We start from the raw sequence: 14,119 nt of genomic DNA, 5'->3' as shown, positions 1-14,119 counted from the left end.
CAAAACATGAGCGTGTACCTGGCTACTGTTTTCCTGAGAATACAAGTGATTTTGAAAGTGTATCAACATTTAAGTTGGTGAGTTCATAAGCATTTTTGTTTCAGAAAGTATGTTCCTTGTTCTTTGAAAATGTTACTGTGTTCCTCCAGAAACTCCTATATTTTCTTATTAGTTGAATGGAATGTAGTCCTAGTACCTTAAGACAAAAATTGTATAAGTTTCTTACACTCAAAGAATGATGTTTTGAAATTATATAAATAATCGTATTTGTTTTCAGAAAGTTGGGTTGTAAATCGTTTGCTTGTAAAATAATGATGTTTATCCTGGAAAATCCTATATTTTCCATGAGTTGAGTGATGGGTTTTGAGCATTCTAACACTCATATGGTGTGCATACAACCCTAGAAACCTTGGATCTATGTTTTCTCTATTATACATGCAAACTTTGATTTTTCCAAGGTTTCATCCTAACTAGCATATCATGGGGTATATGTAATATAAAAACTAGTAGAATGACATACCTTTTTTGTAGCTTTGATTCCTTAAGACTTTGTGAGCCTAGCACCCCAAATGTGATGCCTCAAATGCTTCACACAACACCACCAACAATTGGAATAACTTGAGAGAATATTATATTGCACCAAAATCGGCTAGCCCTCACTTGTGTATCCTTAAGTGCCGATTTTGCTAGGATGAGGCTTCATTATATAGTGTGCAAATTAGGGTTACACCATGTAACTCATGCCTTTCCACATTCCTCATGATCCATGGGTTTTAGACTCCATGGAGTATCCATGGGTCACCACATGGGTTTAGCCCAACATGAAGAACTATGGATCATAAGCCCACTATATAAGAATGAATGATTTACCAAATCAATCCCCATTTATTTAATTAGTCTCTTTTGATCACACAATTAATTTCAAACTAATTCTTGATCAATACTAATTAAATAATACATATTAATGTATTAGAACTTATAACATATTAATAAATCATAAATATCCTCTTCTCACAAAAGTCTATCCAAATTGTTCCGATGCCATGCAACCCAAATGGACCATGCCAAGTCGGATCAAGTACATACCAAATATAGTTATGGACTTAGACACCTTATCCAATAGTCTCCCACTTGGATAAGTCTAATAACTATAGGTGCAAGTACGACTTCAGGATCCGACCAGCAATCATAGCTCTTAAAAGTATCGTGGAACTAAGTTGTGCCATTTTAGATAAGTGATCACATAATCCTCTGTTCTCAAGATATCAGCCGGAAAAATACACGGAACAACGTCGTACTTATTGTCCAGCTGTTTGTTTCCCGATTTCCGATTTGTTTGACATAGAACTTAATCGATCACATCAATTCAGTTCTGACCGGGCCCGACACATAAGTCAAAACAAAATCATCGAGGGGCCCAAGATATCGCTTTTAATCCTCCAATGACTAAAAGGAACAGATAAACTTCGACTCATATGTTTGTACTAACTAATCATCAAATTATACACAACAACACATTTTATAACATCAAGTTACTGATGCGTTTTCGTACTATCAATGTACAACCAACTCATAGTCAACAACTAATATCTCTTGGTTTGAAGACTTATATGATATTACCGTCTCACGATCACTCAAGATAAATTCCATGAAGTGATACAAGTGAGTTTGTGTTGAATCCAATACTCAGAACTTATGAGCACTCATGAATGTTGCAACAAAAATTCCTATGTCTAATACAATTCAGACAAATCTACAACCCCAATTCATGACAGTATTATTTCAATACCTACTTCCAAAGTATGATAAAATGTGGATTGTTTGAATAATATAATTATTATGGAAGTCAAAACATGCAAAATGAAACAATAGTAAATGATTGACACAAGACAGTACTATACTAGTAAATAAAAACACCTTTTATTTAAACATCAAATGTCAATTACATTTCAACTATTACAAGTTTCGAAAACTATCTAATTACTAAAACTAATATCATCCTTCAGCCCAATGTGCCTCGCATGTTGTAAATGCTTAAACTACACAGTCCCTTCGTGAGGGGATCTGCTGGGTTCTCATCTGATGATACCCTCTTTGCCATGAGGAGTCCTTCTTCTATTCGATGTCTAATGAAGTGGTATTTTATGTCGATGTGACTGGATCTGCCGTGATCCCTTGGTTCCTTGGCTAAGGCAACTGCACTTTCATTATCACAGAAAATCTCCTTATAGCTGGTACAAATCCAAGGTCTCCAATGAAGTTCTTCAGCTATATTGCCTCCTTCGCCGCCTCGCTTGCTGCTATATATTCTGATTCGCAAGTTGAATCAGCTACTGTCTCCTGCTTGGAACTTTTCCAAGTAATTGCTCCTCCATTTAGGGTAAAGACCCAGCCCGACTGAGAGCGTAAATTATCCCTGTCTGTCTGAAAGTTGGCATCACTATACCCCACTACTCTCAAGTCTTCACTCCCACCAACCCAGTCCTTAGTCCTCCGCAGATACTTGAGAATGTTCTTTACCGCAATCAGTGAGCCTTGCCAGGATTCCCTTGATATCTGCTGACCATGCTCAAAGCAAAGGCCACATCAGGGCGAGTACAAGTCATAACATACATGATCGAGCCTACAGCGGTGGTATTCGACTGTAACGCCCGTGTTTTGGGCTAAGCATTAGTAGATGATGTAATAGTCTAGTTCAACTATTGTAACTCTTTTTGAAATAATAAAGATGAATTACTCGAGTATTATGTGAATTATGTGAATTTTTGTGCTTTATACTTATATAATTAATAAAGGCTAAAAATAAGCATCAAAATTAAAGTGTGAGATAAACCCGATATCTTTACATAAAGTTGTAGTGGTCGAAACAAGGATTTCGGAGATATAAAGAACGCCGAAATCCGAGTTATAACGAAGAAGTTATGACCCGTCGAAGTTTCGCGACAGAACCGACACGGCACCGGGAGACGTAAATAGTGAATTTACGATAGAGAGACTTTTAGCCTTAGCGATCTAAATGAAAGTCGTAGAATATGTTAAACCGAGAGCGTCCATAAAAAGAACGCCCAAATCTGACTTTCTATGCGGAAGTTATGATTTTTTGAAGTTTCAGCTTAGCAGTGTACAGTCGGAAGTTCGAATATTAGATCGAGCGGTTTTTTAGCCAACACAACCTAAACGGGAATCGAATATCTCGTTAAAAGTAGCGTAATGATAAAAAGACAGACGAAAACAGACGACGGATGAAGAAGCTATGAATTTTTAACGGACCAATCCTGTCCCGGCCTGTTAAAAATATAACTTTCAAAATAAAGTCAAAATTAGCCGACAGAGTCTAAACGAAAGTTGTAAAGTACGTTTCCGCCTACGCGTGGATATAAAGAACGTCGAAAACGAAGCTTGTATGCGGAAGATACAAATTTTTGAAGTCGGGACTCGGATTTGTGAGACTTGGTGACGTGGCCAGATCAGGAGCGTTACTTGCATCCCACGAACTCACTTCAGATCACGACACGTCGCACTACGCCCAACGTCCGAGATCGGGTACGCCCAACATACTTTGGTCTTATGCGGTCCGAGATAGGCCACGCTCCACCAACGAAACCATGACACGTGCCTCTTACGAACCTCCCTACGCGCAGCGTACATCTTCAGTACGCCCAGCGTAATCCGAAGTCCAGCGCCTATAAATACCTTGCGAGGGCTGCCGAGTTCCATGTGTCACACCCCAAAACCGGAACGGCGGAATCGTTCGGGGGTGGAGGACGTCATGTACAGTATCACAACAATGAATAGTAGTAAACAAGCAACAACATCATCCATTGCATTAATAATATAATTTAATACAAGTGTGTTCTGTCAAGTTTAATAGACACCAAAAATATGAATCAAAATAAAAGATGAGTCTTGAACGAGCTCCATCTTCTCAAAGCCTGGCACTGGTACCTGTCTACTGGTGACCTGAGAATACAAATTATTTTGAAAGAGTTTATCAGCTTTAAAGCTGGTGAGATCATAAGTATATTAGTGTCTGTGTTTGTATGAAAGTGTTTGTAAGATGTTTGTAAGATGTTTGTAAGTGTTTGAACTCTCCTAGGAATCCTTATGTTTTCTACTAAAAGTAGCCTTCTACCAAGGCATCAAGTGTTGGTGTGTGTGTCTCTTGTAAGAGTATGTATTTTCCCAAATCTGACTATCATTAACCAAAAATATAGTTTTTACATTATTGTTTATTATGTGAAGATCACAAAGTGAATGCAATGGGAAAATGAAATAGTACTGTAGTGTTGTATTAAGTAACTACTGATGTACTAACTACCTTAAACCAATTGTTATTTAAAGTACTTATGTGATCGGCCTGTACCATACTACCGACTATAAACACGACGATATAAGACGTCGGAAGGAATGACGTTTGGCACCCGTAGACTTGCAAGTCCCACTGTAGCGAGCAGAAAGGTGTAGGATAGTCAATCCAGTATAGATCTATACACAAACTCAACGCTCTCCATTTAAGGAGATTCTGGATACAAAACGAGCCATGACAGGTGATGCCATGCCCCGTTACGTGGCTCACATAACTGTATTAGTGCACTTATGAATGTATTATATGTACTAGCTGTATTGTATGTTCTCTCTCTGTCTAGTATGTATGTATGTTCTCTCTGTATGGTATTATATGTACTAGCTGTATTGTATGTTCTCTCTCTGTCTAGTATGTATGTATGTTCTCTCTGTATGGTATTGTTTGTTTCTCATCATAGTATTCTCTATATGTATGTTATGTTCTCTCAGTATGGTATTGACTAATGTATGAACTGAATCATTGTATGTTTCACTGCTCTAGTAATAGTATTAGTATCTTCCTAAACTACACCTATTATAGTTTACTAGTAATGTTGTTTGAATGCATGAACATGTTTGTATACCTTTGCTACCCAAAGGTATTGAATAGAATGAAGGAACTTTTACATCTATATACATATACATAATATATGACTACGATTCAAACGACCTTCGGACAATTAACCGATGTGACATCCCCATTTTCACGGCCAGAAAAGACCGATTTTGTTTATGCTTTGTTTGAATATCAGAGTAACATTTTAAATAAAAGTGTTGCGGAATTTGTCCCAAAAAAAATATGATAAAGATTTATCAAAAGCATTTCCATAGAAATGTATTTCATTAAAAAGACTCGGGATGTCATGTTCGATACATATCATAAGCATAAACAATACATCATAGGCCTTACTACATTATTCCGTATTTACAGGCCTAAAATCCCTTAATCTCTCATCCCAAGACATCACATCTATGCTCATGCGCCACTACCTGTAATACAAGAAACTGAGTGGGTCAGGCTTGGGAGCCTGGTGAGCACATAGGGTTTTCAACCCACAATAAATAAGTTTATTAACTTTATCAAACCAAACAAACCCGATTACCCATTCCCGTTATCCTCACTTTACGTCCCTAAAACATCTAACACAAGGGACCTAGTCTAAAGATTTTCATCGAGGTGACGATACATGCTTCGGGGGTTCCTCAGCAATGCATGTCAATTAAGGCAACCATGTGGGGGATGGAGTACTTCACACAGATCAAATAAACACACAGTTCAAATAAACGCCTACAGGTTGCGAGCCTGCTAGCGTTCCACTGGACTGTCTAGAAAAGTCCGTGGTCGTCATCTATACTCCACTAGATGACTGGATCATCAAAACATCTATATCGAGGCCTCTCATTATTTTATTTTGTCACACAACAACTATTAAATCTGCCCATGTTTTACCCAACACATTTTGTAGATATAAAATACATATACAGTTTAAATCATTTAAAACATGTATAAAATCGTTCGTCCAGCATAGATAGCAAGTATACAGATAATATGCACACGTAGCACGTAATTTATATAAAATACTTCATATCTATGTGTAAGATGAAAGTAACTATGCACTCACCTGATTAGGTGGTGACTCGGTACTCGAACAGCACTTCGTTATCTCAAAACAATTTTTCCTTGATCAAAACCTAGTATTAATACCACTAGAGTTTAGTTATAACGTTAACCGCGACTAATTAATAGTCTGGCTATTATTATTATATAAGCGTTAAATAACACTCAATATAACTCATAATAATAGCCCAAATAATTATTTTAAGGACCTAATAACATTACTATAATTATTTAAAAGTTATATTAAAAATTGCGTAGTCGTAGCTCACTTACAGCGGGTTTTATTAAAAACCGGGCTTTGCTCGGAGCAGCGTTTCCGAAACCGAAAGACCCTTTTTCTTGGGACTCCGGGAGCCTCGGGGCTTCCTTCAGGTGCTAGGGGTTCACCTAGGCTTAGGGGAGGGTTAAAACCCTTAGAGAGAGAAAGTTATTTAGAGAGAGAAAGAAAATGGTGTGAAAAACCCAGAGATCCTCGCATCTATTTATAGGGGCGAAGCCTCTCGGTTACGCTGGGCGTAGGGAGGTTACGCAGGGCGTAGTCCTCGGATAAGATTGCCAGCCGAAGCCAGTTGTCTCGCACCCACTCTCGGAACCGGACAAGATCGAGTACGCCGGGCGTACCCAGCTTCGGACGCGGGGCGTATGCGAGGGCGACGTGTCCTTCATCCGAAGCGAGCCGTGATCAGCAAGCGACGGTCCAGATTATGCCACGTCATCAATCGAGCAACAAATTTCGCAAATTCGAGTCTAAACTTTAAAAATTCGTATCTTTCGCATACGAGCTCCGTTTTCGACGTTCTTTATATCCACGCGTAGGCGGAAACGCACTCTACAACTTTCGTTTAGACTCCGTCGGCTAATTTTGACTTTATTTTAAAAGTTATATTTTTAACAGGCCGGGACAGGATTGGTCCGTTAAAAATTCATAACTTCTTCATCCGACGTCCGTTTTCGTTTGTCTTTTTATCGTTGTGCTACTATTAACGAGATATTCGATTCTCGTTTAGGTTGTGTCCGCTAAAAACCGCTCGTTCTAATATTCGAACTTCGGGCTGTGTCGGCTAAACGAGATCTTCACTATTCACGCTTCCCGGTGTCGTGTCGGTTCGGTCGTGAAACTTCGACGGGTCATAACTTCTTCGTTATAACTCGGATTTCGGCGTTCTTTATATCTCCGGTATCCTTGTTTCGACCACTACAACTTTATGTAAAGATATCGGGCTTATCTCATACTTTAATTTTGACGCTTATTTTTATTATTTATTAATTATACATTTATAATTAAATATTAAGCACACAAATACACATAATTCACATAGTATTTAAACATTTCATCTTTATTACATCAAAAAGAGTTACAATAGTTGACCTAGACTATTACATCGTCTAAAAATGCTTTCCCCGAAACCCGGGCGTTACAACCGATACCCTAAGTCCACAACCAAACAAGGAACATGAGGCAAGGTGAGCTATCAGTCCTAAGTCCTTTCAATCCTACTTATATAACTATATCTATATAGATACACATTTAACATAATATAAGTTTAAAAGAGTTTAATAAAAGTATTTGACATGTAAAAGAGTTTGTAAAACAGTTTGAAGTAGTTTGTTTGATAACACAGTTTGAAAAGTAAGAAATCCACTTGTTTGGTAGTTATTAATCACATGATTGATATAATAACTATAATAGATCAACTTGTATTCCCCCCCATAAAAGCATTTAAAATCATTTAAAAGGTTGATTAAGGGGTATGAACTCACCTGTAGTGAGTAACTCCAATGAAAGATCGATATAGGATTGTTGGGTGTCAATTGGAGTCTTGAGCACAAACGAATCCTATTTAACATATATGAATATATTTAATGTATATAACCACTAAAGGTGATAGGGACACGCCTTAGGGACATAAAAACACTTAGAATTAAGTGTTACCACCATATATGATTGTATATAAGGGGTATTTGGCTATACAATGGAGTGTATGGTCAAAATGTATAATATTTGTGTGTGTGCGGCCAGGGTGTGCGGCCAGGGTGTGTGTGCGGCCGCACACTCCCTATGAAATGTGCCAAAACGTATTTTAAGGCTTTAGGACTCATCTAGGAAGGTTTCTTACTTCATGCTTTAGCCTTATATGGAGTTCATTGCCATTTTTGGACTTAAAAAGGGTGTGTGCGGCCGCACACCCTTTATGAAGATGATAAAATCGTGTTTTTTCTAGTATATCATCAAGTGTTCTTAGCATATAACAAGTTATGATAAGTATATACACGTTATAGAGGCTTGAAAGGGTGATTAAGGTCCAAAACTAGTGTGTGTTCTTGGTGTTCTTGATGTTCTTGACTAAAAATGGATGTTTTCATGGATCAAAGCAAAGGGTTTTGCTAGTTAGGGTCGTTTATCAACAAATCAAAAGGAAGAATTTCTTACTTTTATGAAGATCAAGATGAAGATTTGGATGATACTTGAGAGGATTTCGAGTTCTAGTCTTGGAGAAGTGAAAAAGTGTTCAAAAATGACAAGTATTGAATATATATGGGAGAGTGTGCGGTTGGGATGGGTGTGTGGCCGCACACTCTTGTGTGTGGCCGCACACTCCATATGTTGGAGTGTTTGGCCCGATTTTGCTTGATATGCATCTAGTTTTCCCATTTCTAGGCCCCCATCTTGATGGTACTAGGTTTAGAACACTCAAATAGACTCAAAACAGTGCTAAAGGATAGCAAAAACGAGTCTGGCCTTCATTGATTTGAATAAGTGTATAAGATAAAAATTTCGGATTGTCACATCATCCCCCCGTTAGAGAGAATTTCGTCCCGAAATTAGAGTTTAAGCAATTTAGTAGTTACAAATAACTTAGCAAAAAGATGAGGATATTTCAGTTTCATCTGATCCTCTTGCTCCCAAGTGAATTCAGGTCCTCGCTTGGCGTTCCAGCGAACTTTCACTATCGGGATACGGCTTTGCTTTGTTTGCTTGACCTCTCGGTCCATGATCTCTACCGGTTCTTCCATGAAGTTGAGGCTCTCATTGATCTCGATCTCGTCGAGTGGGATTACAAGAGTCTCGTCGGACAGACACTTTTTCAAGTTCGAGACGTGGAAAGTAGAATGTACGTTACTGAGTTCACGAGGTAAGTTAAGTTTGTAAGCTACAAGGCCGATTCTAGCGAGAATCTCGAAAGGCCCTATGTACCTTGGATTTAGCTTTCCATGCTTTCCAAAGCGTATTAAGCCTTTCCAGGGTGAGACCTTCAATAGAACACGGTCGCCCACCTGGAATTCCAACAGTTTCCTTCGTTTATCTGCGTAGCTTTTCTGTCGGTCTCTAGAGGCTTTCAATCGTTCTCGAATCTGAACGATTTTCTCTGTCGTTTCCCGTATGATCTCCGAACCTATGAGAGTGTTATCAGGAACTCGTCCTTTAGCTAACTGGGTATCACCCACCTCAGCCCAGCACAGAGGGGATCTGTACTTTCGGCCATAGAGGGCCTCGAATGGAGCAGCCTTTATGCTCGTGTGATAACTGTTGTTGTAGGAAAATTCGACAAGGGGTAAATGAGTATCCCATGCTTTCCCAAAGTCGATCACACAGGCTCGCAACATATCTTCCAAGGTTTGGATAGTCCTCTCACTTTGTCCGTCGGTCTATGGATGGTAGGCTGTACTCATGTCCAACCTAGTTCCTAGGGAGCTTTGTAGCGACTGCCAGAACCTCGAAGTGAACCTACTATCTCTGTCCGAGATAATGGATATGGTGACACCGTGCAATCGTACAATCTCCCTAATGTAGGTTCTTGTAAGCTTCTCCATCTTGTATGTTTCTTTCATAGGCAGGAAGTGTGCGGACTTGGTCAATCTGTCGACGATGACCCATATGGTATCAAGTCCACTCGTTGTCTTGGGCAACTTGGTTATGAAGTCCATAGTGATCCACTCCCACTTCTATTCCGGTATCTCCGACTGTTGTAGTAGACCGGAGGGTTTCTGGTATTCGACCTTGACCTTGGCGCAAGTAAGGCATTTACTCATGAAGGTAGCAATCTCTGCTTTCATGTTAGGCCACTAGTATAGCTTTTTAAGATCCAGATACATCTTATCTGAACCTGGGTGGACGGAATAACGAGTGTTGTGCGCCTCGGTCATGAATAAGTCTCTAAAACCACCGTGACTCGGTGTCCAGATCCGATCCATGATATAAAAAGCTCCACCACCCTTGACTTCTAAGTTCTTATCCATCCCTCTAAGGGATTCACTCGCCACATTTTCAGGTTTCAAAGCGTCGAGCTGAGCCTCCTTAATTTGCGTGGACAAATGTGAATGGATAGTCATAGTCAATGATTTGACTCTACGACCAGAGTATTCTTTCCGACTTAGGGCGTCAGCTACTACGTTGGCTTTACCCGGATGATAACGAATTTCGCATTCGTAGTCACTGAGTAGCTCGACCCACTGTCGTTGTCTCATGATGAGTTCCCTGTAGTCGATGCACATACGAAACGATCCGTCTTTCTTCTTGACGAACAAGACCTGAGTTCCCCAGGGTGAGAAGCTTGGTCTTATAAAGCCCTTGCTGAGCAGTTCGTTAAGTTGATCGGACAGTTCCTGCATCTATGCAGGTGCTAGATGATAGGGCGATTTGGCTACTGGGGTAGCCCCTGGAACTAAGTCGATCCTAAATTCGACTTGACGTTGCGGAGGTAATCCTGGGAGTTTTCTGTTCTATCTGAATCTATTGTCTCGATCGGTGAGAAGGCATTTGATTGGATTCTAAGTTTATCCGCATGGTAGTTCGATCACTCGTAGTCTTGGGCAGTCTCCGTCCTAAAGTTCATATAAGAAGTCATATTTGGTTCATCAATCACAGCTTCTTGTATACGAGTCGTATATAATTAAGACTGAAAAGGCAGTCGAATGAATGATTCTTCTTTAAGCTCACATCCAAACAAGGAAAAGAAGTTAAAGCGGAATCATCAATTCTAAGCCTGTAGAACCTTGATTATATACCACCCTTGCGTATACCTTCTCCAGCGATAGATCAACCGTATGGGTCTTCGGGTTGAACTTGACGTACTGTACGAGTGGTATTCCTGGGAGGTTTGCTGGGGTGTCTTCAGGAAGGATACGAAACATAAGGTACTCTATGCATGAGTACTTCGGAGTTCTGGAATTACGGCTTCGCTAGAAAGGCGATTTCGGAGAAAAGAATTTACGCATAAAACTGGTATTGTGAGGGTCGAATTTGCTCAAGTTATATGAAAATGTCGGACTACTCGGAATAAGAGGCATTAGACTTACTTCATAAAGGTGTTACAAAAACATAATGGTGCAACTTTTACAGAGTTTGGTACTTTAGTTTTACCTATAAGACTACTGCTACGAACAAGGTATACTACAAAAGCAAGTACACGCAGCACGAGAGTCCCTTGCCTGACGGGATCTCACAAAAGATAAGACTCGAGTTGCACTAGTTTGTAACAGTTTATAAGTCTACTAAAACAAAACGCCCTAATATTTCAACGTGGGTCCGGAGTAGTCTCTCCTGCAGCAGTGATCCTTAGTATCTTCCCGTTTACGCCAGAGTTCTCTGTTATTAGACAATCCTTCTTGAGATGTCCTATCTCACCACATAAATGACATATCTAGCTTGTACCAGCATCAGTGTTGGAAGTGAACTGTCGGGTCGGAGTTATGTGGACACAGTTGTTTTCGTTGATCTTCCCTTTTTGGACAATTCCTATAATAGTGTCCTGCCTCACCACAACTATAGATAACTTGGCTGGCTCCGGTGGTAGAGGTGGTTCTACAGAAACGAGCAATGTGCCCTATTTTGTTGCAATTGATACATTGCAATACCCGACAAGCTCCATTATGATGATAGTTACACTTGTTACACTTCGGGAGTGTTCCCTCATATCGCTTGACCGGTGCTGAGGTGGCAGGGGTCGCCACTGGTTGTTGTTGCATGGCAAGCCTTTGGAATCGCTTGCGTTCCTTTTGAGCTTGACGCTTTCGTTTCTTAAACTCTGAGTTGTGGCTTTGGGTGTTTGCAACAATTATCATTTGTTGACTTCCCGGGTGGTTACAACAATTTGAACTGTCAACACCTTTTTCAGCCTTGGTTTCGTTACTAGTGTTGAGGTGTGCAAGGAAAGCTGTTACTGCAGCTGATACCGCTGCTTGGAAGGTGGCAGCGTCTATATGAAGGATCGGGGTTGTGTCGTTCAGCGGATTACCTCTTGGTGACGACATGATTCTGCTATTTGACAAGAAAAGGAGTTTGTGAGTGATTATGGTCGGCCCTACATGTATTCTACTCAATCATGTAAATGTAAAGTTTTTGTTTTGTTAAACTGTTCTCGATGGTTCGACCTACATCCCTATGATGCAGTATAGGAAGAGAGTTGAAGTAAGTTCGTAGAATGTTTACTAGACATTTGCTATTTTAAACTAGACTATCGTTGGTTGGTGGATAACCGGATCCAACCTTTGACAAGAATTGGAAGAAATCCTTGAGTTAATTCACCATAGATCAATAATTTGACGAAGTGAGTGTTTAGATAGGATTCTAATGATAGCAAAATGAAAGTATTTGAACAAGGATTGGCACAGAAATTAGCCGACTGTCAATATCATTTTAAGATGTAATACGTTTGGAAAAATGACCTTGGAGTAGGTCTTACATCATATCCGAAGTAGAAGAGTTTTGACGGCATACTGGCCTAACTAGAAAGTACTTACAGTACAGAGTTAGTTACTTAGAAAAGTGCTACTTGTAGCATAGGTAGGAAGACTATTCTGTCAACCAATGAAAGAAAGGTAGAATATTTCCTACTGGTGACGGTCATCCCTTGGGTGAACCCTTAGTTCAGCCAGCTGACGCTCCATATCAAGTAGGTGCCTTTCGTACACCCTTTGGCGTACTCAGAGCTCTATGACTTCAACTCGAGTTTCAGCTAGCTCTTGCTGCAGGGTCTCATGGTCTCCCCTAGACCTCTCACGAGCATCTTCCAGACGAACGGTGCGGATGGTATGCATTCTCGCATTGGCGTCAACTTCTGTGATTCGATGGAGGGCTGTCCTGACCTGAATCTCGTTTCGGGCCACTCTGCGGACCAGGATTGGCAAGACTCTGTCTGCCGAGCCTCCTTCGCTCAGGTCATAAAAGCTTTGGTCCCCGTTGAATGGTATAGGCTAATTCTGCTCTTGGCTCCATGTTTCCAAGCTTTCCACCCACGGAGGCGTCGGGCCTTGAAAGGCCGGACGAGGGTTAGGATTTGGGATAGGAGCCATCAGGGGTAGGTTCTCAACTTCAGGCTCGGAGTCAGAACCATCTGCAAATCCTTCAGCCTAGTGATCATCCACAGGGATTGGGTGATCATTTTCTGGCTCTGCTTCAAACCCTCCTCCATTACCTTGGTTAGGGAAGTACAAGTTGCCGTGGGGATGGAATTCAGCCATGTTATCTACGCAAGAAAAGGGATATAAGAATTAAGCACACAAGTAAATTATAGTAACACAAAATACTCCTATAGTATTTTAGGTTTATGTTTTGTTCTAAGGTTTTCGTTGTGGTGTTGTTGGTAAGTTTTTAGACTTGTTGCAACCTCACAACCACACTTAGGCACATGCTAGTCACTCCTCGGATAATATAGTTGATCAGACTATATCTTCCCAGATTTGACTATATGTCTCTAAGTCTACTTGTGCTGCCCAACAATCGTAACACTTTTGTTTTGTCCTAGTGACACTGATTTTAGTATGAATGCAGGTAGGTATACTTGGTTAAATATTTTATTATTTAAAAATATAAACTCTTTATCAGAGTATTTTTAAATCCCGCTGTGTTTATAGTTCGTATATCTTTTATGGGTTGATATACTCGATTCACTATAAACAGTGCTCTGATACCAATCTGTCACACCCCAAAACCGGAACGGCGGAATCGTTCGGGGGCGGTGGACGTCATTTACAGTATCACAACAATGAATAGTAGTAAACAAGCAACAACATCATCCATTGCATTAATAATATAATTTAATACAAGTGTGTTCTGTCAAGTTTAATAGACACCAAAAATATGAATCAAAATAAAAGATGAGTCTTGAACGAGCTCCATCTTCTCAAAGCCTGGCACTGGTACCTGTCTACTGGTGA

Source organism: Lactuca virosa, chromosome 2 (genome assembly GCF_052849685.1).
Source record: "Lactuca virosa cultivar CGN04683 chromosome 2, Lactuca_virosa_CGN04683_v6, whole genome shotgun sequence".
NCBI classification, from domain to species: domain Eukaryota; kingdom Viridiplantae; phylum Streptophyta; class Magnoliopsida; order Asterales; family Asteraceae; genus Lactuca; species Lactuca virosa.
The sequence above is the reverse complement of the archived record's forward strand: the minus strand, read 5'-3'. Positions refer to the sequence as shown.